A 14968-nucleotide genomic window follows, 5' to 3' on the forward strand; every position below is an offset into this window, starting at 1 on the left:
CTCTGGTATTATCTAGTCTTGTCAAGTCCAATTTTACCCACCTGCAGCAAGATAAAAGCAGTACATATTTGTTTTCTATTGCTACATGGCAAATTAGCAAAAACTTAGCAGCTTCAAACAATACACATGTATTATCTCACAGTTTGCGTGGGTCAGGAGCCTAGGCATGACTTAACTGGATCATGCCCCCGGGGTCTCACAAGGCTGCCATCAGGGTGTTGGTGGACTATGTGCCTTTTTGGAGTTTGGGATCCCCTTCCAAGTTTACACGAGTCAGCAGACTTTAGTTCCTTTTAGCTGTAGGGCTGAGGTCTCCACTTTGTTGCTGGCTGTCATCTGGGGGCTGCTCTAAGCATCTGGGATCCTCACTAGTTCTCAGGACCTCTCACAACATGGCAGCTCACTTCTTCAAGATCAGCAGGAGAATCTCTTACTTTGTAATATAATCATGGGAAAGGTTATCCATCCCCTTCGCCATACTCTCTATTGGCTAGAAGTTAGTCACAGGTTCCAACTTCAGCAAAAGGGAGGGGATTGCATAGGGGTGTGGGTCACAGGGCCATCTCAGAATGCTGCCCTCTTTTGGTGGGTGGGAAGGGGCTGTTCTGCTCCTTTCCTCCAAGGTCTGGCTGCAGTGGGCTGGGATCTAAAGACTTATATTCTATTTGGGACTTACCTGATTATATAAATATAGAAATAGAATTCCAAAGGGAATTCAGGAAGTATGAATAATCCTGGTTTTATGTACCACTGGTACCCTAAAATCTCAATTGTTAGAATGTAAGTTCTTTAATGTGGGACACAATGTTAAAATTGGTGATTTTATACCTTTTTATTCTAGGCTGTAGAAGGTCAATCTTGGAGTCAGACTGTTGGGGTTCAAGCCTTGACTCAGGTACTCTGTAGTCCTGGGTAGGCCATTTAACCTTTCAGTGCCCAGTCTTACTCTTTTGTAAATGGGGGCAATACTAGCACTGACCTTAGGAAGCAGTGGTGAGGATGAGTGAACATGTGTTAGCAGGTAGGACGATGCTTGGCACATGGTAAACACCATGAGTGCCTTAGCCATATGGTATTGGGCTAGGTCCCCAAGCATCGTCAGATGCCATGCACATGCAGAACACTCACATGGGCATTCTTAGCATTGCTTCCTTGTAGCTATGGCTTTGCTCTGCTCTCTTTCACTCAGGGAAACATTTCAGAATACAAAGAAAAGTGACATTCCTATAAAGGTCAGTTTGAATGAGGACTGATTTTCAAGCATTAAATCATCTATCATTTTTATTTCTCAAAACTAATAATAATGACAATGACAGATGAAATTTAGTCAGCATTTACTGTATGTCAATAAGTCTACCAGGTGCTATGACACTATCACCTCGCGACCCCACAACACCCCCACAGGTAGGTATTGTTCTCCTCTCTCCATAGAGAAGGACCCTGAGGCTTCCTTACTTGCTTAACCCAGCTGGTGAGTGGCAAAGCCCGAGAAGGAAAGGAGGAGAAGCACCTGGATTCCAGAATTATTCTCTCTATTCTGAGCTATTTCCCCATTTTATTGCTGGTAGCTCACCTCTTAACTCATATATTGTAAAAATACTAATACAAGTGGCAAAAAATGATTGAGAAACTGTGAGATCTTTTTATTTATTTATTTTATTAGAGCTTTATAGTTATACATAGTAGTTGGGTTCATCCCAACAAACTCATACATTTTAGTTCATGATCCCCCCACTTTTCCCTCTCCCTTTTCCTTCCCATCTTTCCTTACCTCCCCCAATCTCTTTCCTGAACTCTACTAGACTTCCTTTCACTCATCCATTTATCTATATTTGATTGGTTTTTTCTACCTATGCATAAAGATGAAGTTCCTGTGGTATAGTTATATATGCACTTAACATGATTTTTAAAGAATTCATTTTGCATTGCCTCCCATTACCCATCCCTCTACTTTGCCCTTTGATCTCCCCATTACTAATCTTCCCTTTAACTTTATGTTATCCTATCCTCTCCTCCCCCCTTTTTTATTTTACTCTAGATTTCACATGTGAGAGAAAACTTTTGACTTTTGAGTTTCTGAGTTCAGCTAATTTCACTTATCATGATGTTCTCTATTTCCATCCATTTACTGGCAAATGCCATGATTCTATTCTTTTTTTATGTCTGAGTAGAACTCCATAGTGTGTGTGTGCATGTGTGTGTGTATACCATAATTTCTTAACTTATTCATCTATTGATGGGCACTTGGGTTGATAAACTGTGAGTTCTTGTTTGCTGAACTAGGTGGGTAGTGTAAAGGCAGCCAGAGGGAGATCAATTCAGAAGACTCTTGCACTGGGTGAGCAACTGCTGTGGACCAGGCACCAAGCAGGGTTCCCTACTCACTGTTGTCTCATTTAATCCTTAAAATGACTGTGTGAGGGCTCTTAGTACTTTCTTTTTGCAGATGAAGATATTGAAGCTTTAAAGTTGCTAATGAGAAGATGAATCCATTCAAACTTAGTTTTTCAGGCCCCAAAGCTTGCACTGTTTCCAGAACACAGTTTTGTCTGAATGGTGAGCAAAAGAAGGCAAGAAAAGGACCAAAGTGGCCCAAAGGATCTAAGGATAAGGAGAGAGTGGAACATCTTGGGCAGGGCAGGCAGCAGGGGCCCTATCCACCCTGACTTGCCCAACTGCACTGTGATGGATTTGACAGTGAGGGCCGTGAAGCCTGGTTCTGCTGGGCATGGGGCAAACCATTCCAACACCTTCTGCATCAACTTCTCTGCCGCAGTCTGGCTGGGCACAAAATCATGAGCCACCACACAGCTTGTAGATTCAAACAGCAACTCTTTATTCCCGAACTCACACCAGCCGTCTACAATCACGTTCTGGGGAAATCCACGTTCTCTGCCCAAATCCACATCCACTGGGCTTCTATCTCCCAAAAAAATACTGTCTGAATCCCGTGAGAACTCAAGGGGAACTCAGGCAGCAGGATACGCCCTATTCCCAGCAGGAATAATCTTAAACCTTAAACCTGGAACCTAAACCGGGAACACCCTAAACCCGGTTCCGCCCTGGTCCTTGAGCAAGGTCACCTACATGCAATGTCACTGCAAAATGTCCTATTTCCACGAGTCCTTCCACTAAGCAACATGGGGTACGCTGGCAAGGAAATTGTCATACCTACTTGGCTAATGGCTCCCAGCACTTCTCCATTTTCTCAGATGAAATTCGCCTTGTTCAGAGAATAAAGCGAGGTTTTTTGACAGCACGGGGTAGATGATAGAATACTTTACGCTTTTCATTTTAACAGATAATAAGTGTGGAGGTAGGGAGGAGAGAGGAAAAAATGATGAGCTGCAGGTGGAGAGGAGAGAGACCTCAGGAAAAGCAGCAAGCACTATCTAGGAGATATTATGACTTTGTGAATAAGAAAACAGCCCAATCCCAGAATGCTTTGCCATTTGTGTGCTAGATAAGCATACTATCCTTCCAGCTCCTTACTTTTTTTGCAGTTTGCTTCTAGAGTTCATTCAATAAGTGAGTAAATAGAAGACATCCTGATAAATAGTATTTTAAACTCTTGATGGAGAAAAAGGGGCCCATTCTGGAGGTGACGTTGGATTGACCACCCTTCTGCTGCTAACTTCTCCCTCTCATTTGTGTCTGGTCCCTGCAGCTGCTGTGTGCACTTACTATTAAAATAAGAATGAAACCTGAAAAAAGCATGGTCACTCTAGTGTAAACACTATTGAGAGATGGTTTCCTGACTTGAGCCTTACCAGTGGAATCTAAGACACAGGAGACTAAGGTGTGGGAGGACCAGGCAGAAAGGACATGTCTCAGATGTTTGCCTAGGCACTCTGGGACTGGGAACGGAAACGAGGCAGCTCTAAGTTTCAGGAATGATTGGATGATGACCTTAGAGGGGAGGCCCTGTGCTGCCTCTCAGATCTGATGGAGGTTAACCATAGCATCAGGCAGGGCAGTGGAGACAGAAGCCGGGCATCCTTTCCTATATGCAAGTCAGCAGCCTTTTGGAGGACTTGACAGTGTGCTTAAGGGTGAAGGGCACCTCAAAAATATCAGCTCTTACTATTACTAACCCTAGTATTCAGGGGAAACTGACAAATCAGATAAGCAAAATTTCAAATAGTGGGAATAAGTCTGCATCCAGATTTGTGATTCAACTTTGCGTGTGTCCTTCTCAGGATATAGGATTTTCTTCATGTCCCCTCATGTCTGTCCAAATAGTTATTAAAGTACATAGCAATAAAAGTGTGTCCAGGGCTGGGGTTGCAGCTCAGTGTTACAGCATTTGCTTAACACATGTGAGGCACTGGGTTCAATCTTCAGCAGCACATAAAAATAAATAAATAAAATAAAGGTATTGTGTCCGTTTATGACTAAAACAAAACAAAACAAAAATGTGTGTCCAAAAAAGCCATTTTTAAGGTGCTCTCATTTCTCATCTCCTGACAGTGGAAGGGCTTTGAAGAACTTGAGGGAGAATTCTGGGACTAGACCAAGAATCACGTCTGCCCAGAGCTGAGGAGTATTATTTTCTGATTCCTGCAGACTCCCACATGTTCTAAATACGAGACATAGCTGAACACAAAGTTCAAAAGCTGATATAGACTGAACCGTTTAGCATATCCTGAAAGAGAACAGTTGATTTCATTTGTTTGAGAAAAGTATTTCAGCATAAAGGGGCCTAAAATGGAATGGATGGTCCTTTACAAAAAGCCAGATTTTACAGAGGTCAGAAGGAAAAGACAGGTAGGCCAGCTGATAGCCTGAGAGAAGACTGAGGGAGTCCCAGCAGGCAGCCTGAGCTCAGAGTCTTGTACCTCATGCTAGGAGCTGATCAGATAGGGAGAAAAATGAAAATGACTATTGCTGGTTTTCAACTGAATACAACGAACAAAGTTGGTCAATTGTTTTTTTTTTCTTTTTTCTTTCTCCTTGGGATTATAGTGAAGGGCATCAATTGTCCCTGCCTTAGTTCCCCTCAATCCCCATTTGAGCAGGACAGGATTGCCTAGGAAATGTGCCATCAAAGTTGCAATGACTCACTAGGGACTCATGGTGGACCCCTGTCCCCGCCTCTGGTCAAAATTTCCAGTAGCCCATGTGCCCTCTCCTTCAGGTATCCACATTCCCAGTGGTTCAACCTGGATTTGCCTAAACTCCACACTCATCAAACAAACAGTTGTCTAACAGGGAAAAATCGGCCAAAGGATGTATATTTTATCAGGCTCTTCTCTCAGGGCCATCACAGTACAAACTGGCTCCAAGAACAGTTCAAGAAAAAAAAGTCACCCAGGAGTAGTGTTGCTGGGTTATTAATGTTTCTTCCACTGCTACTCAATTATTCTCTTTCTTTCTTTACTTTTTTTCCCCCCGTGGTTGAAATTTTAAAGCATTAATATTCCTTAAGAAACTTTCTATTTAGAAAAAGAGTCAAAAAGATGGAGAAAAGATAGAATGCAAAGCAGCCACAGAAAGGACTGGAAGGCCCCACATGGGGCAGCACCCCTCAGCTAGGAGGACCCAGCCAGGTCTGCAAAAGACCCTGCTCAGGGAAGACAGCAGTGCACAGAAGGTCCCCCAACAGATCAGCTCTTGCTGCCCAGCCTCCCCGACCAACAGCCAGTGAGGAAGTCTTTCTGAGTTCTGTCTCTGCTTCTTTTATCCCTGACTCCTAACCTGTCCAACTCCATCAGAAAGATGAAGAAAGAGAAAAGGAAAAAGAACAAGTTTATCTGTTAAAATGTGTTCAGCTATGACTGAAGCTCACCTCATAGTGATTTAAACAAACGGGTTCTTCTTTCTCATAGCACAAATTTGGAAAGATGTATCTCTTGAGTTGGGTCAGTGGCTTAGTTATGGTCGAATCTTTGTGATTCTCTTGGCTTTTCCAACATGCCTGATACCTCATGGCCACAAGGTGGCTGCTGCAGTTCTAAATATAAACTTTGTGTTCAAGGCACACAGAAATGGGAAGGGGATAGGAAGGTACCAGTCTCTCTAGTCAGGATAGCAAAGATTTTCCATATATCAGCAGATTTATGTCTCACAGGCCAGCGCTGAATCCATGGCTTTCTCTGGCTCCAAGAAGGATGGGAAAGTAAGTGTTTAGATTCTCAGTCTTTGTAGCAGGAAGTGACAAGGGAGAAGAAAGTAGATATTGAATCCAATCAGTCAATATTGACCACAAATGTGAAAATCTTGTCTAAAATGAGAGATTCCCAGGCCCCATACATCCCTAATATACAGTTAGCAGATCTGGGTGCAGCCCAGAAAATCTGGATCTTTGTAAAGCTTCTTGTTTGATTCTGATAATCATTCAGATTAGAGAGCTACCTGTCTTCATAGGAATCTCTGCTTTCCTATGAAAAGTGAGGGTTAATTGTGTAGACAGTGAATAGCTGAGTATCACCTTCTTCTGAAACGTCTGACCCTTCTCTTTCCTGCAATGAAGGAGACTAAAAGGAAACAAGCCACTGGTGTGCACATACTCTTCTGTAAGCTGAGAGCATCTGGGGCCTGAGAAACCACTGTTATCTTTTTACAGAAGGACATGGGAAATAAAAACTCAATTTTTTGTCCCATGGATAGATCAGAAGCCTCAGGCCGAAGATTTCTATTCTGTAAAACTCAGAGTAATCAGTAGGAAGATCTCACTCTGAAACTTTCTGATGGGATGTGTGGAATCAGAGGGTGAGTGAGGTCTCAGGATGCATTGAGTTAGACTGTAGGTTTTACCTTTGGGCAAAAGGAATCAGCCCTTCGGTCTTTAAGGCTGCACTTGTGTTTCAAGTCCAGGCACCTCGCTTGGTTATTAGAAGCTTTAGGCTGTACCTAGTTGCACCTATTTTCCCTCCCTATCTCTCTGGAACAGTTAGAGTTAAACTCTGAGCTGATTCCTCCCAGAGCATATCCTTCCATCCTTGTCTCTGCTGGTGAGAGGAACTTTGTTCCCAGTGACCTGAGATCCAAGCCCACCTCAAAACTGTCAGCTCAGGGAGGTGCTGACTGAGGACTATCGCTCAAATTTTCATATGGTATCTAGGGAGGATTCTGTTAATTTGGAAGCCTCTTATTCCAAAGCCATTTCCTCACTGATATTGTTTCCCACATAATGAACAGTCATTTACCAGGCAGGTATACACCTGCTTCATTTCCCTCTTGGTGGGTGAAGCCACCACCATTTGTTGATTGCTCACCAGGCAGGCATTGAGCAAAACCGGACATGTTCATTCTCTTTTAACCCTGAGTGGCTCACTGAAGAAGATGTCATCATAGTTCCCATTTTGTAGATCAACGCATTGAGATTCAGGGTGTGAAATGACTTGAATTTCCCATAGGGAGCCAATGGCTGAGGAAAGATTCAGACCTTGGTCTGCCTGCTTTCTTGGTCTGTCCACTTTCTCTGGACTTCGTACCTTGAAGCACAAATCACAGATCAGGTGAAGAAAAATGTCTGAAGAGTTGCATATAGATCACTGCCATTGTCAATGAGAAGAGCTCTGGGATTGTATCTGAGTTCAATTTGTGTTGTAGTTTCACCTTATTTGATTGTGAAACTATAGATACCAATTGTTTTCCAAAATACTTATTGCTTGGGTTTGAGATAACATTGAGAAAAAATTACCTGAAACCAGTTAGCACAAGACTGTCCTTATTGTGAGGGTTTTGGTTCACAGGTTTTCCTTTAAATAGGAGTGGCCACGACAGCCCCTCCCAGTTCCAACAACTGTTAACTTGGTCCCTACTGAGAGCTGAGATTTTACACCCTGTTGCCTGAGGCCTTATGCCCAGGTCCCCTCTAGAACTTCTGATGGAATGGAGCTATGATGCATCATCTGAACATCAGACCTTTAAAATTCCTTCCAGAATTCTCCACATTGTTCTAAGGTGTGGCCAAGCTTGGGGGCTATTAATGTCAATTGATAGAGAAAGGAGAAGAGTTGGGGGAGAGGCCTATAAACTAAAATATGAAGAAGCACTGCAGAAAGATCAACTCATCTGTCTACCAGGAACTGTTCTCATTTTAGGACTGAAAATCCTGAGCAAACTACGATGGTCACTCACCCTAATACACTACCAGACTTTAGGTTAAGAAGGCTCTCAAATAACTATCTGCTTTCAAAGGAAACAGATCTGTTTGCAAAACTTCTCTTTAGGTAACACTTTAAAACCCGGTGGTTTTTATATGGAAATAATCCCATTCCATTTGAATTCTAGCAAAACAAATGTACATCTCTGCTCTTACAACATGCATTCCCTAAGCTTTGAGTTTGGTCCAGGGCATGACTATTATCCACAAAGATGCAAGCATCAATCCAGCTCTGTGGATATATTCCATGGCACTGTTATTTGAGAAAAGTCTTAGCTAATAATACTGTTTTTTTTTTTCCTGTTGGCTAAATAATTCCCAACATCTGAAGATGGTCTGGTCTCTTTGAAGTACCCTGTGATTCTGATTCCAATCACTTTACAAGCAATGGGAGATAAATCTGAATTTACTCAAATTAATGTGTAACTTTCAGAAGGACCCCACCCCGTGCAAGCATCCTGACTAGATTTCATGGAATCTTATTTGATGCTGGCTTCCCATGGACTAAGGAATCCAGCCTTGGAAAGGGAAAGACAGTCATTCCTACTCACTGAGCATGTTTGGCAGATTTTATAGTAAACTCCAAGGAGACTGGCCTCTGCTCTGACATGTCTCAGCTACTGAATCAATCAAGTTACAGTGGCAGAGCAGCAAGGGATATATTCAAAGCGTTAAGTGGACCACTGTTACATTTCCCCACTGTCAATTTCTACATTTCATCTTTCTGGCAAAATGGGTTTCTGGTGGGCCCTACCTGCCCAGCCCCGAGCTGGTGTCCTGAAGGCACATATTGGCAGGAGACCTGCAGTTTGGGACAAGAATGGCCAACTTGGTCATCAACAAGTTGCCCTGTGAAAAAGTCCACACTTGGAAATACACGAAAAGGACTCCTCACTGTTAGTGAGGTATGGTATGTAGTTGCTCAGGGCTCCCTCTGGGCTGGGGCCAGCACAGATACGGCCAGTGTTCATATTTCCAATAAATGTGAGAGGTAGATAGTATTATTCCTAGTTTTTAGACGAGGAAGCAGGCTTGATGAGGATCAGTGGGTCACAGAGTTGGTGCTCAAGACTGTTCATCTGATCTTCCTGTCACTAGGCTACTGATGTAGCACCTAAAAGTACACATCCCAAAAAGGCAGGGGGAAGAACATAAAACACTTAAGTAGAAAAAGAGAAAATTGTATAATATGTCAAAACACATTCTACTGTCATGTATAACTAAGAAGAACAAATAAAAAAAATTTAAATAAAACAAGGGCTGGGGTTGTGGCTCAGTAGAGTGCCTGCCTGCCTCGCACATGTGAGGCACTGGGTGTGATCCTCAGCCACATAAAAATAAATAAAGATATTAAAAATAATAAAAAAAATAAAACAAGCCTCTGCTTACTCCGAACCAAAAAGAAAATTTAGATAGAAAAATTAATGTAAAGTGTCAAGGACGTAGTATAACAATTTAATGTTTGGATTTGGAACCATATTGCCTACTTCTAGATCTTGGTTCACTTGTCTATACAATGGTTTCAACAAGTTAATCAAGGTAGAAACAAATTAAGATCAGTAAGCAGACTTTGAGCAGTAGCAGTATTGCTCTTATTATTGTTTGGGTCTTCATTATTATTATGGCTTTTTAAATCAGAAATAATACATTTATTTATGCCCTAATAAACTTTTAAGTGATATATCATGGTGGTATGAGAATGAGCCTCAGAATCAGAGAGATTTGGGTTGAATTTTCACTTTGGCATTATTGTTTTGGGGAAGAACCTGATCTTATTAACACAATTGATTTGTCTGTAAAAGGGGAACAATGACATACTTTGAGAGCTATTGAGACAATGAAGATGAAGCAGTTACCAACATCTGGGGTCATTGTTGGTTCCCAACATATGGTAGCTGTCATAGTCATCATCATCACCATCATCATTGCTGTTATTATCTACTAATTGTCCCTAATGCCAATCTAGTAATGAGGACATGGATTTGAGAAAAAGGAAAAACGTTTTATTGCTTTGCTAGCAAAGGAGAAGCACAGGGGACTCCTGTCCCAGAGGCTGTGATTCTGGCCATCAGCAGGAACAGGGAGCTTTTAAAGAAGTGATTCAAAGGCTACATTCCACATGTTCTCCGTAGTCCTAATTCACTTGTGAATTTGGGAGAGAGTCATTTCTGAGATCTTCTGTACCATCCTCAAAGTCTGGATTACTTCATTACTATGGTGGGTGTGTATTCAAGGACAGATTGATCTGCCCAAAATGGGAAAGAAAGGCAATCCTGTTTCCCCTGAGATTAGGGAGGAGCAGGAAGAGAGGAAAAGAAAGAAACGTGTTCATTTTAAAAATCAGTTGCAGTGGCAGAGAAAGCAAGGGATATATTCAAAGCGTTAAGTGGACCACTGTTACACTTCCCCACTGTCAATGTCTACATTCCATTTCTATGGCAAAATGGGTATCAATGTCTCCAAGCTGCTTCCTGCTGAAAGAGAGAAGTTGGGAGAAATGACCTGAGTCCTTGTTTTCTATGGGTGTATGGGTGTGTGTGTGTGTGTGTGTGTGTGTAATTATTTTGGCCTTTTATGTCTTTGTTGAGGACACTCTTTGAGCTTCTTGGGCAATAATAATATTAACAGAGTCCTAGGGTGGGTGGGTGGGGGAAGCCATCGAGAGCAGGTTTACCTCATTTCCTTTCAAATCATGGCCTATTGTTTTCTGAAAAATACATATTTTTTAAAACAGAAAAGATCCTGAGCCCCAAGCTTTGCTAATCTTCATTCAAAGAAATGTGGAAGCCAAGGTTTGTATTCAGTGCTCATGATGGTGCTTGAATAATTTGCAGCTAGAGAACATTTTGCAATGGGGATTTTTTAATTGACTCTCACCCCACTACTGAATCCAGGTTTATTTTTCTATTCAGTGGTACCACCTTGCATTATGAAGAAACACATGGATCATAGACTTCCTAAGTCAACTCTAGGTCACCCAGTTCCACTGTCTCTGTTTCAGAAATCCCTTCCTTGGTCTCCCTCCTGACATTTGAATACCTGTAGTACTAGGGCATTCACTACCTCAAGATGAAGCCTGTGTCACTTTCCACTAGCCTCAAGTGTTACAAATTCTTTCTTTGGATTAATCCACAATCTGTTTTCCTCTAACGACATCTATCCCAGCCCTGCCTTCTTGGCAAGGGCACCACCCCGCCCTTACCCACAGAGGGAGATAGCACCTGCACCCATCATTTAAGTATTTGGCAATTTATTCCTTTTCAAATTTCTTGGGGAAAATGTTCCAACTGTGGAAGACAAGTTTTACTATTATACTGGGAACAATGTGCTTATTGTGTGGACCGTTTTTTGGATCCAAACAAGCTGCATTGCTTAACAGTTTTGTGCAAACATGTTTGAATGGGCTTAAGTATGAGATTTGGTCATTTCAGCCCAAGGCCAGACTGGCCACATTTCAGGCCTGCAATTGAATTACCAATTCATAATCACCTTTATCACTTGGCAATTTTTTTTTGTTGTTTCCTGCACATGAAATCTTTTACTTATTCTGATGCCAGCAGGTCCTGATCATTTTTAACTATTCCCATTTTCGGTATGGAATTTTTATTTCCAGTCCAATGTCTTTGTCTAAAACCTAGAAATAGAGCAGGTTCTCTCTGCAGAAAACCATAAGGCCACAGCTTCACAGAGAATTTGCTCCAGTGTATGTGTGTGTGTGTTTGTGTGTGTGTGTTTTAAAGGGCTATCCCACATCCCTACTAATAATAAGGTTGTCTCTAGAGTCACTTCCCTTCTGTGATTGAGTTCAAAGTGCTTTATGGGCCAAGCCTAATTAGAGCATTTTTATTATTTTGTTAAGTCTGACTGATGTGCTATGTTATTATCCCCACTTTGTATCGAGGGAAATACAGGGAAGCCCCGAGCATGGGAAAGAAGCAGGAGCCGGGAGTCTGATGCACACTCTCCTGCAGGCTCTTCCTCACCTCAGGAATGCTGCTCCTGCCCTGCCCAATTTCACCCAGTCTCCAAAGTCCACTTCATGGGCCTAACTTTATGGATATTTCTCTTCCCAGCTATTTGAGCATGCCATATAACTCTTGATTTGATTCAAACCTTTGTTTTCTGGGTAGGTGTTTTGTGGCATTTTGACTCATTCTAGTTGTTTATGCTTTTACCCTTCCAATGTGCAATAGCAGTTCCTTAAACCAAGGGTGTATAATCTATTGTTTCCTGTTTAGCCCAAACAGCTCTTGCATAAGGGTGGGGGAGAGGGTTACACAGTGCTTATCAAAAAAAAATATTTAGTTTTCATTTTTTGCTTAGATATGGGATATGACATGCACAAATAACCAAATATTTATGCCACAGATGTGGGTTTGGAAAGGAAGAGACTCAACCAATCAGCACAGTGCTTGAGGATCCACCACATGCAGGACACTATGCTATGTTGGAAGGAGGATGCAAAGAAAGGCAGAATGCTGCCTCTACCTTCAGGAATTTCCAGCCCCCTTGTCTTGTGCTGTTTGTGCTGCTGTAACAAAGTTCCATATTGGGTGACTTAGGAACAACAGAAATGTACTGTTCATAATTCCGGAAGCAGGAAGTCCAAGATCAAGGCATCAAGAGACTCAGGTTCCTCACTAAAGGTATCATCTTGCTGTGTCCTCACATGAAGGAAGAAGCAAATAAGCTCATTTGACCTCTTTTGTAAGGACATTAATCCCATTATCTATTCAGGCATAGATCACCTCCTAAGATCCCCATAGTTTAATACTATTGCAATGTGGGTTAGGATTCAACAAATAAATTTGGAGTTGGGGGTCACAAATATTCAAACTGTAGTACTCATTAAAGAGTTAAGGGTTATATTTATGTAATGGTGGATGATATAGGATTTATAACAGGGAGATGTGTCTTTGAATCTCTGATCATCCACTTATATGTAGCCTTGAGCAAGTTATTTAAATATTTGAAATTATGGTTTCATTTTTGTAAAATTAAAATAATAATAGTGTAGAGATGATAAATGAGAGAATGCCTATAAAAGTGTTTTGCATAATGGCTCTTACAGAATTGAGAATCAAACAGGGATGGGATGTAACTCAGTGGTAGAGCTCTTGCCTAGCATGCAAAAGGCCCTCGGCTCAGTCTCCAGAAAACTACCCCCCACATACACAAATAATCAATAAATAGTAATTATTTTAATATTATTACCAGGTAGTTGGTAATTCCAGGTAGCATAAAAAGTAGGGGGCATACATAGCAAAGGCATATGTGGAAGTTCAAAAGACTGGCCAGTAAAACACATAATGAGGAACGCACCTGCAACTAATCTTGGAAGACAGGGGAAATAGGGTTTTGAGGAATAGAAAGGACAGAGGAGGTCTAGGGAAACGTAAGAACCAAGCTCAGGGGTGGGGATGAGAGTGGCCTGGAATGGAGAAATAACAGCAGATAATAATAAGAAAATGAAAACATGCTACTATGAATAATAGCAGCAAATTCTTTCCTTTAATAACATAATAAAGAATTAGCATGGCCATTTTAAAGATCAGGAAGCTGAAGTTCCAAGACAAGCTGCTAAGTTAATTGTAAACATATACCCAGACCTTAGTTAGTGTTAGTGGGGATGGCCCCCTGAAACGCTTTCAACAGAAAGTAAGACAGAGTCTTTCTGGAGAGCACTTTGTTAACATTTATTAAAATTTTACATGACATGTCAGGTCCTGATGATCCTGGAGAAATGTGTGTAATCAAGGAGATACCAACAAAGATACTTACCGAATATTCCAAAAACTTGAATGAAATTCACCTGTCCAGGTAAAGTAGAGGACTTGTGATTTCTAAGTACTAGTGTGTTTACACTGATCTGTATTATTCAGCACTTCAACATAATGATTGATACGGAACAAGCTCTGAAAGAAGCATTTGGTGAAAAAGAAAAGCCACAGATCATAAAATCATTATAATACTATTAACTTTTAAAATCCTACCCATTTATAGCTCTATTTCACATGCATATTAACACACAACAAAAAGGCCTGGAAGGAGACAAGTCAAACCTCTTAATAGTGGTTACATCTGGGGAAAGAAAGGGAATCTGAGGGAGGATATATGTTGCAGGAGAACTTATACTTTAGTTTACATACTTTTTGTATTGTTTATGAGGAAAACTAAAATTAATATTCAGCAACTAAAATTAATATATATGTATATATGCTATATCAATATTGTAAAACACCTATGATCATTAAATATGTTATAAGATGTACTTTTTGCATTAGAAAAAATATTCCACATCAAGTAAAAAAAACACTGTTTCAAATCAATAAGATATATATATATATATATATATATATATATATATATATAGCTTAATAAAAATGAGTGCTTTATACAAACACATATGAATAAAAATGACAGACCAAATGCAGTTATCACTGTGTGTGAGGAAGGGTTAGGATGATTTAAAATTTTCTTTCATTGTATTTGTAGCAGCCAGCTTTTGCCATAATGATGCTGTATGACAAATGATTCTAACACTCAGTGTCTGGAAAAAAAATCATTTTTTCTCATAGATGTGTCTACGGGTCATTCAGTCTAGGTTAAACTCAGATCAGCAAGGATTGGCTTTAATCTGTAGGTTAGGTCTAATCTCTGCATCTCATCTTTCTTGGACTTTGGGCTAACTAGGGCATGTTCTTGGTGATAATAGAAGTATAAGGGGTTAGTGGAAACTCATGTTCTCTTCTCAGGCTTTGGTTTGGAGTTGGCCTACTATCTACTCTGCCCACATAGCCAAACCTAAATCAATGGGTGAGGGAAATGGGCTTAGTTTCTAGTGGAAAGATCTGAAGT

This window comes from Marmota flaviventris, chromosome 5 (genome assembly GCF_047511675.1).
Source record: "Marmota flaviventris isolate mMarFla1 chromosome 5, mMarFla1.hap1, whole genome shotgun sequence".
Taxonomy (NCBI): Eukaryota; Metazoa; Chordata; class Mammalia; order Rodentia; family Sciuridae; genus Marmota; species Marmota flaviventris.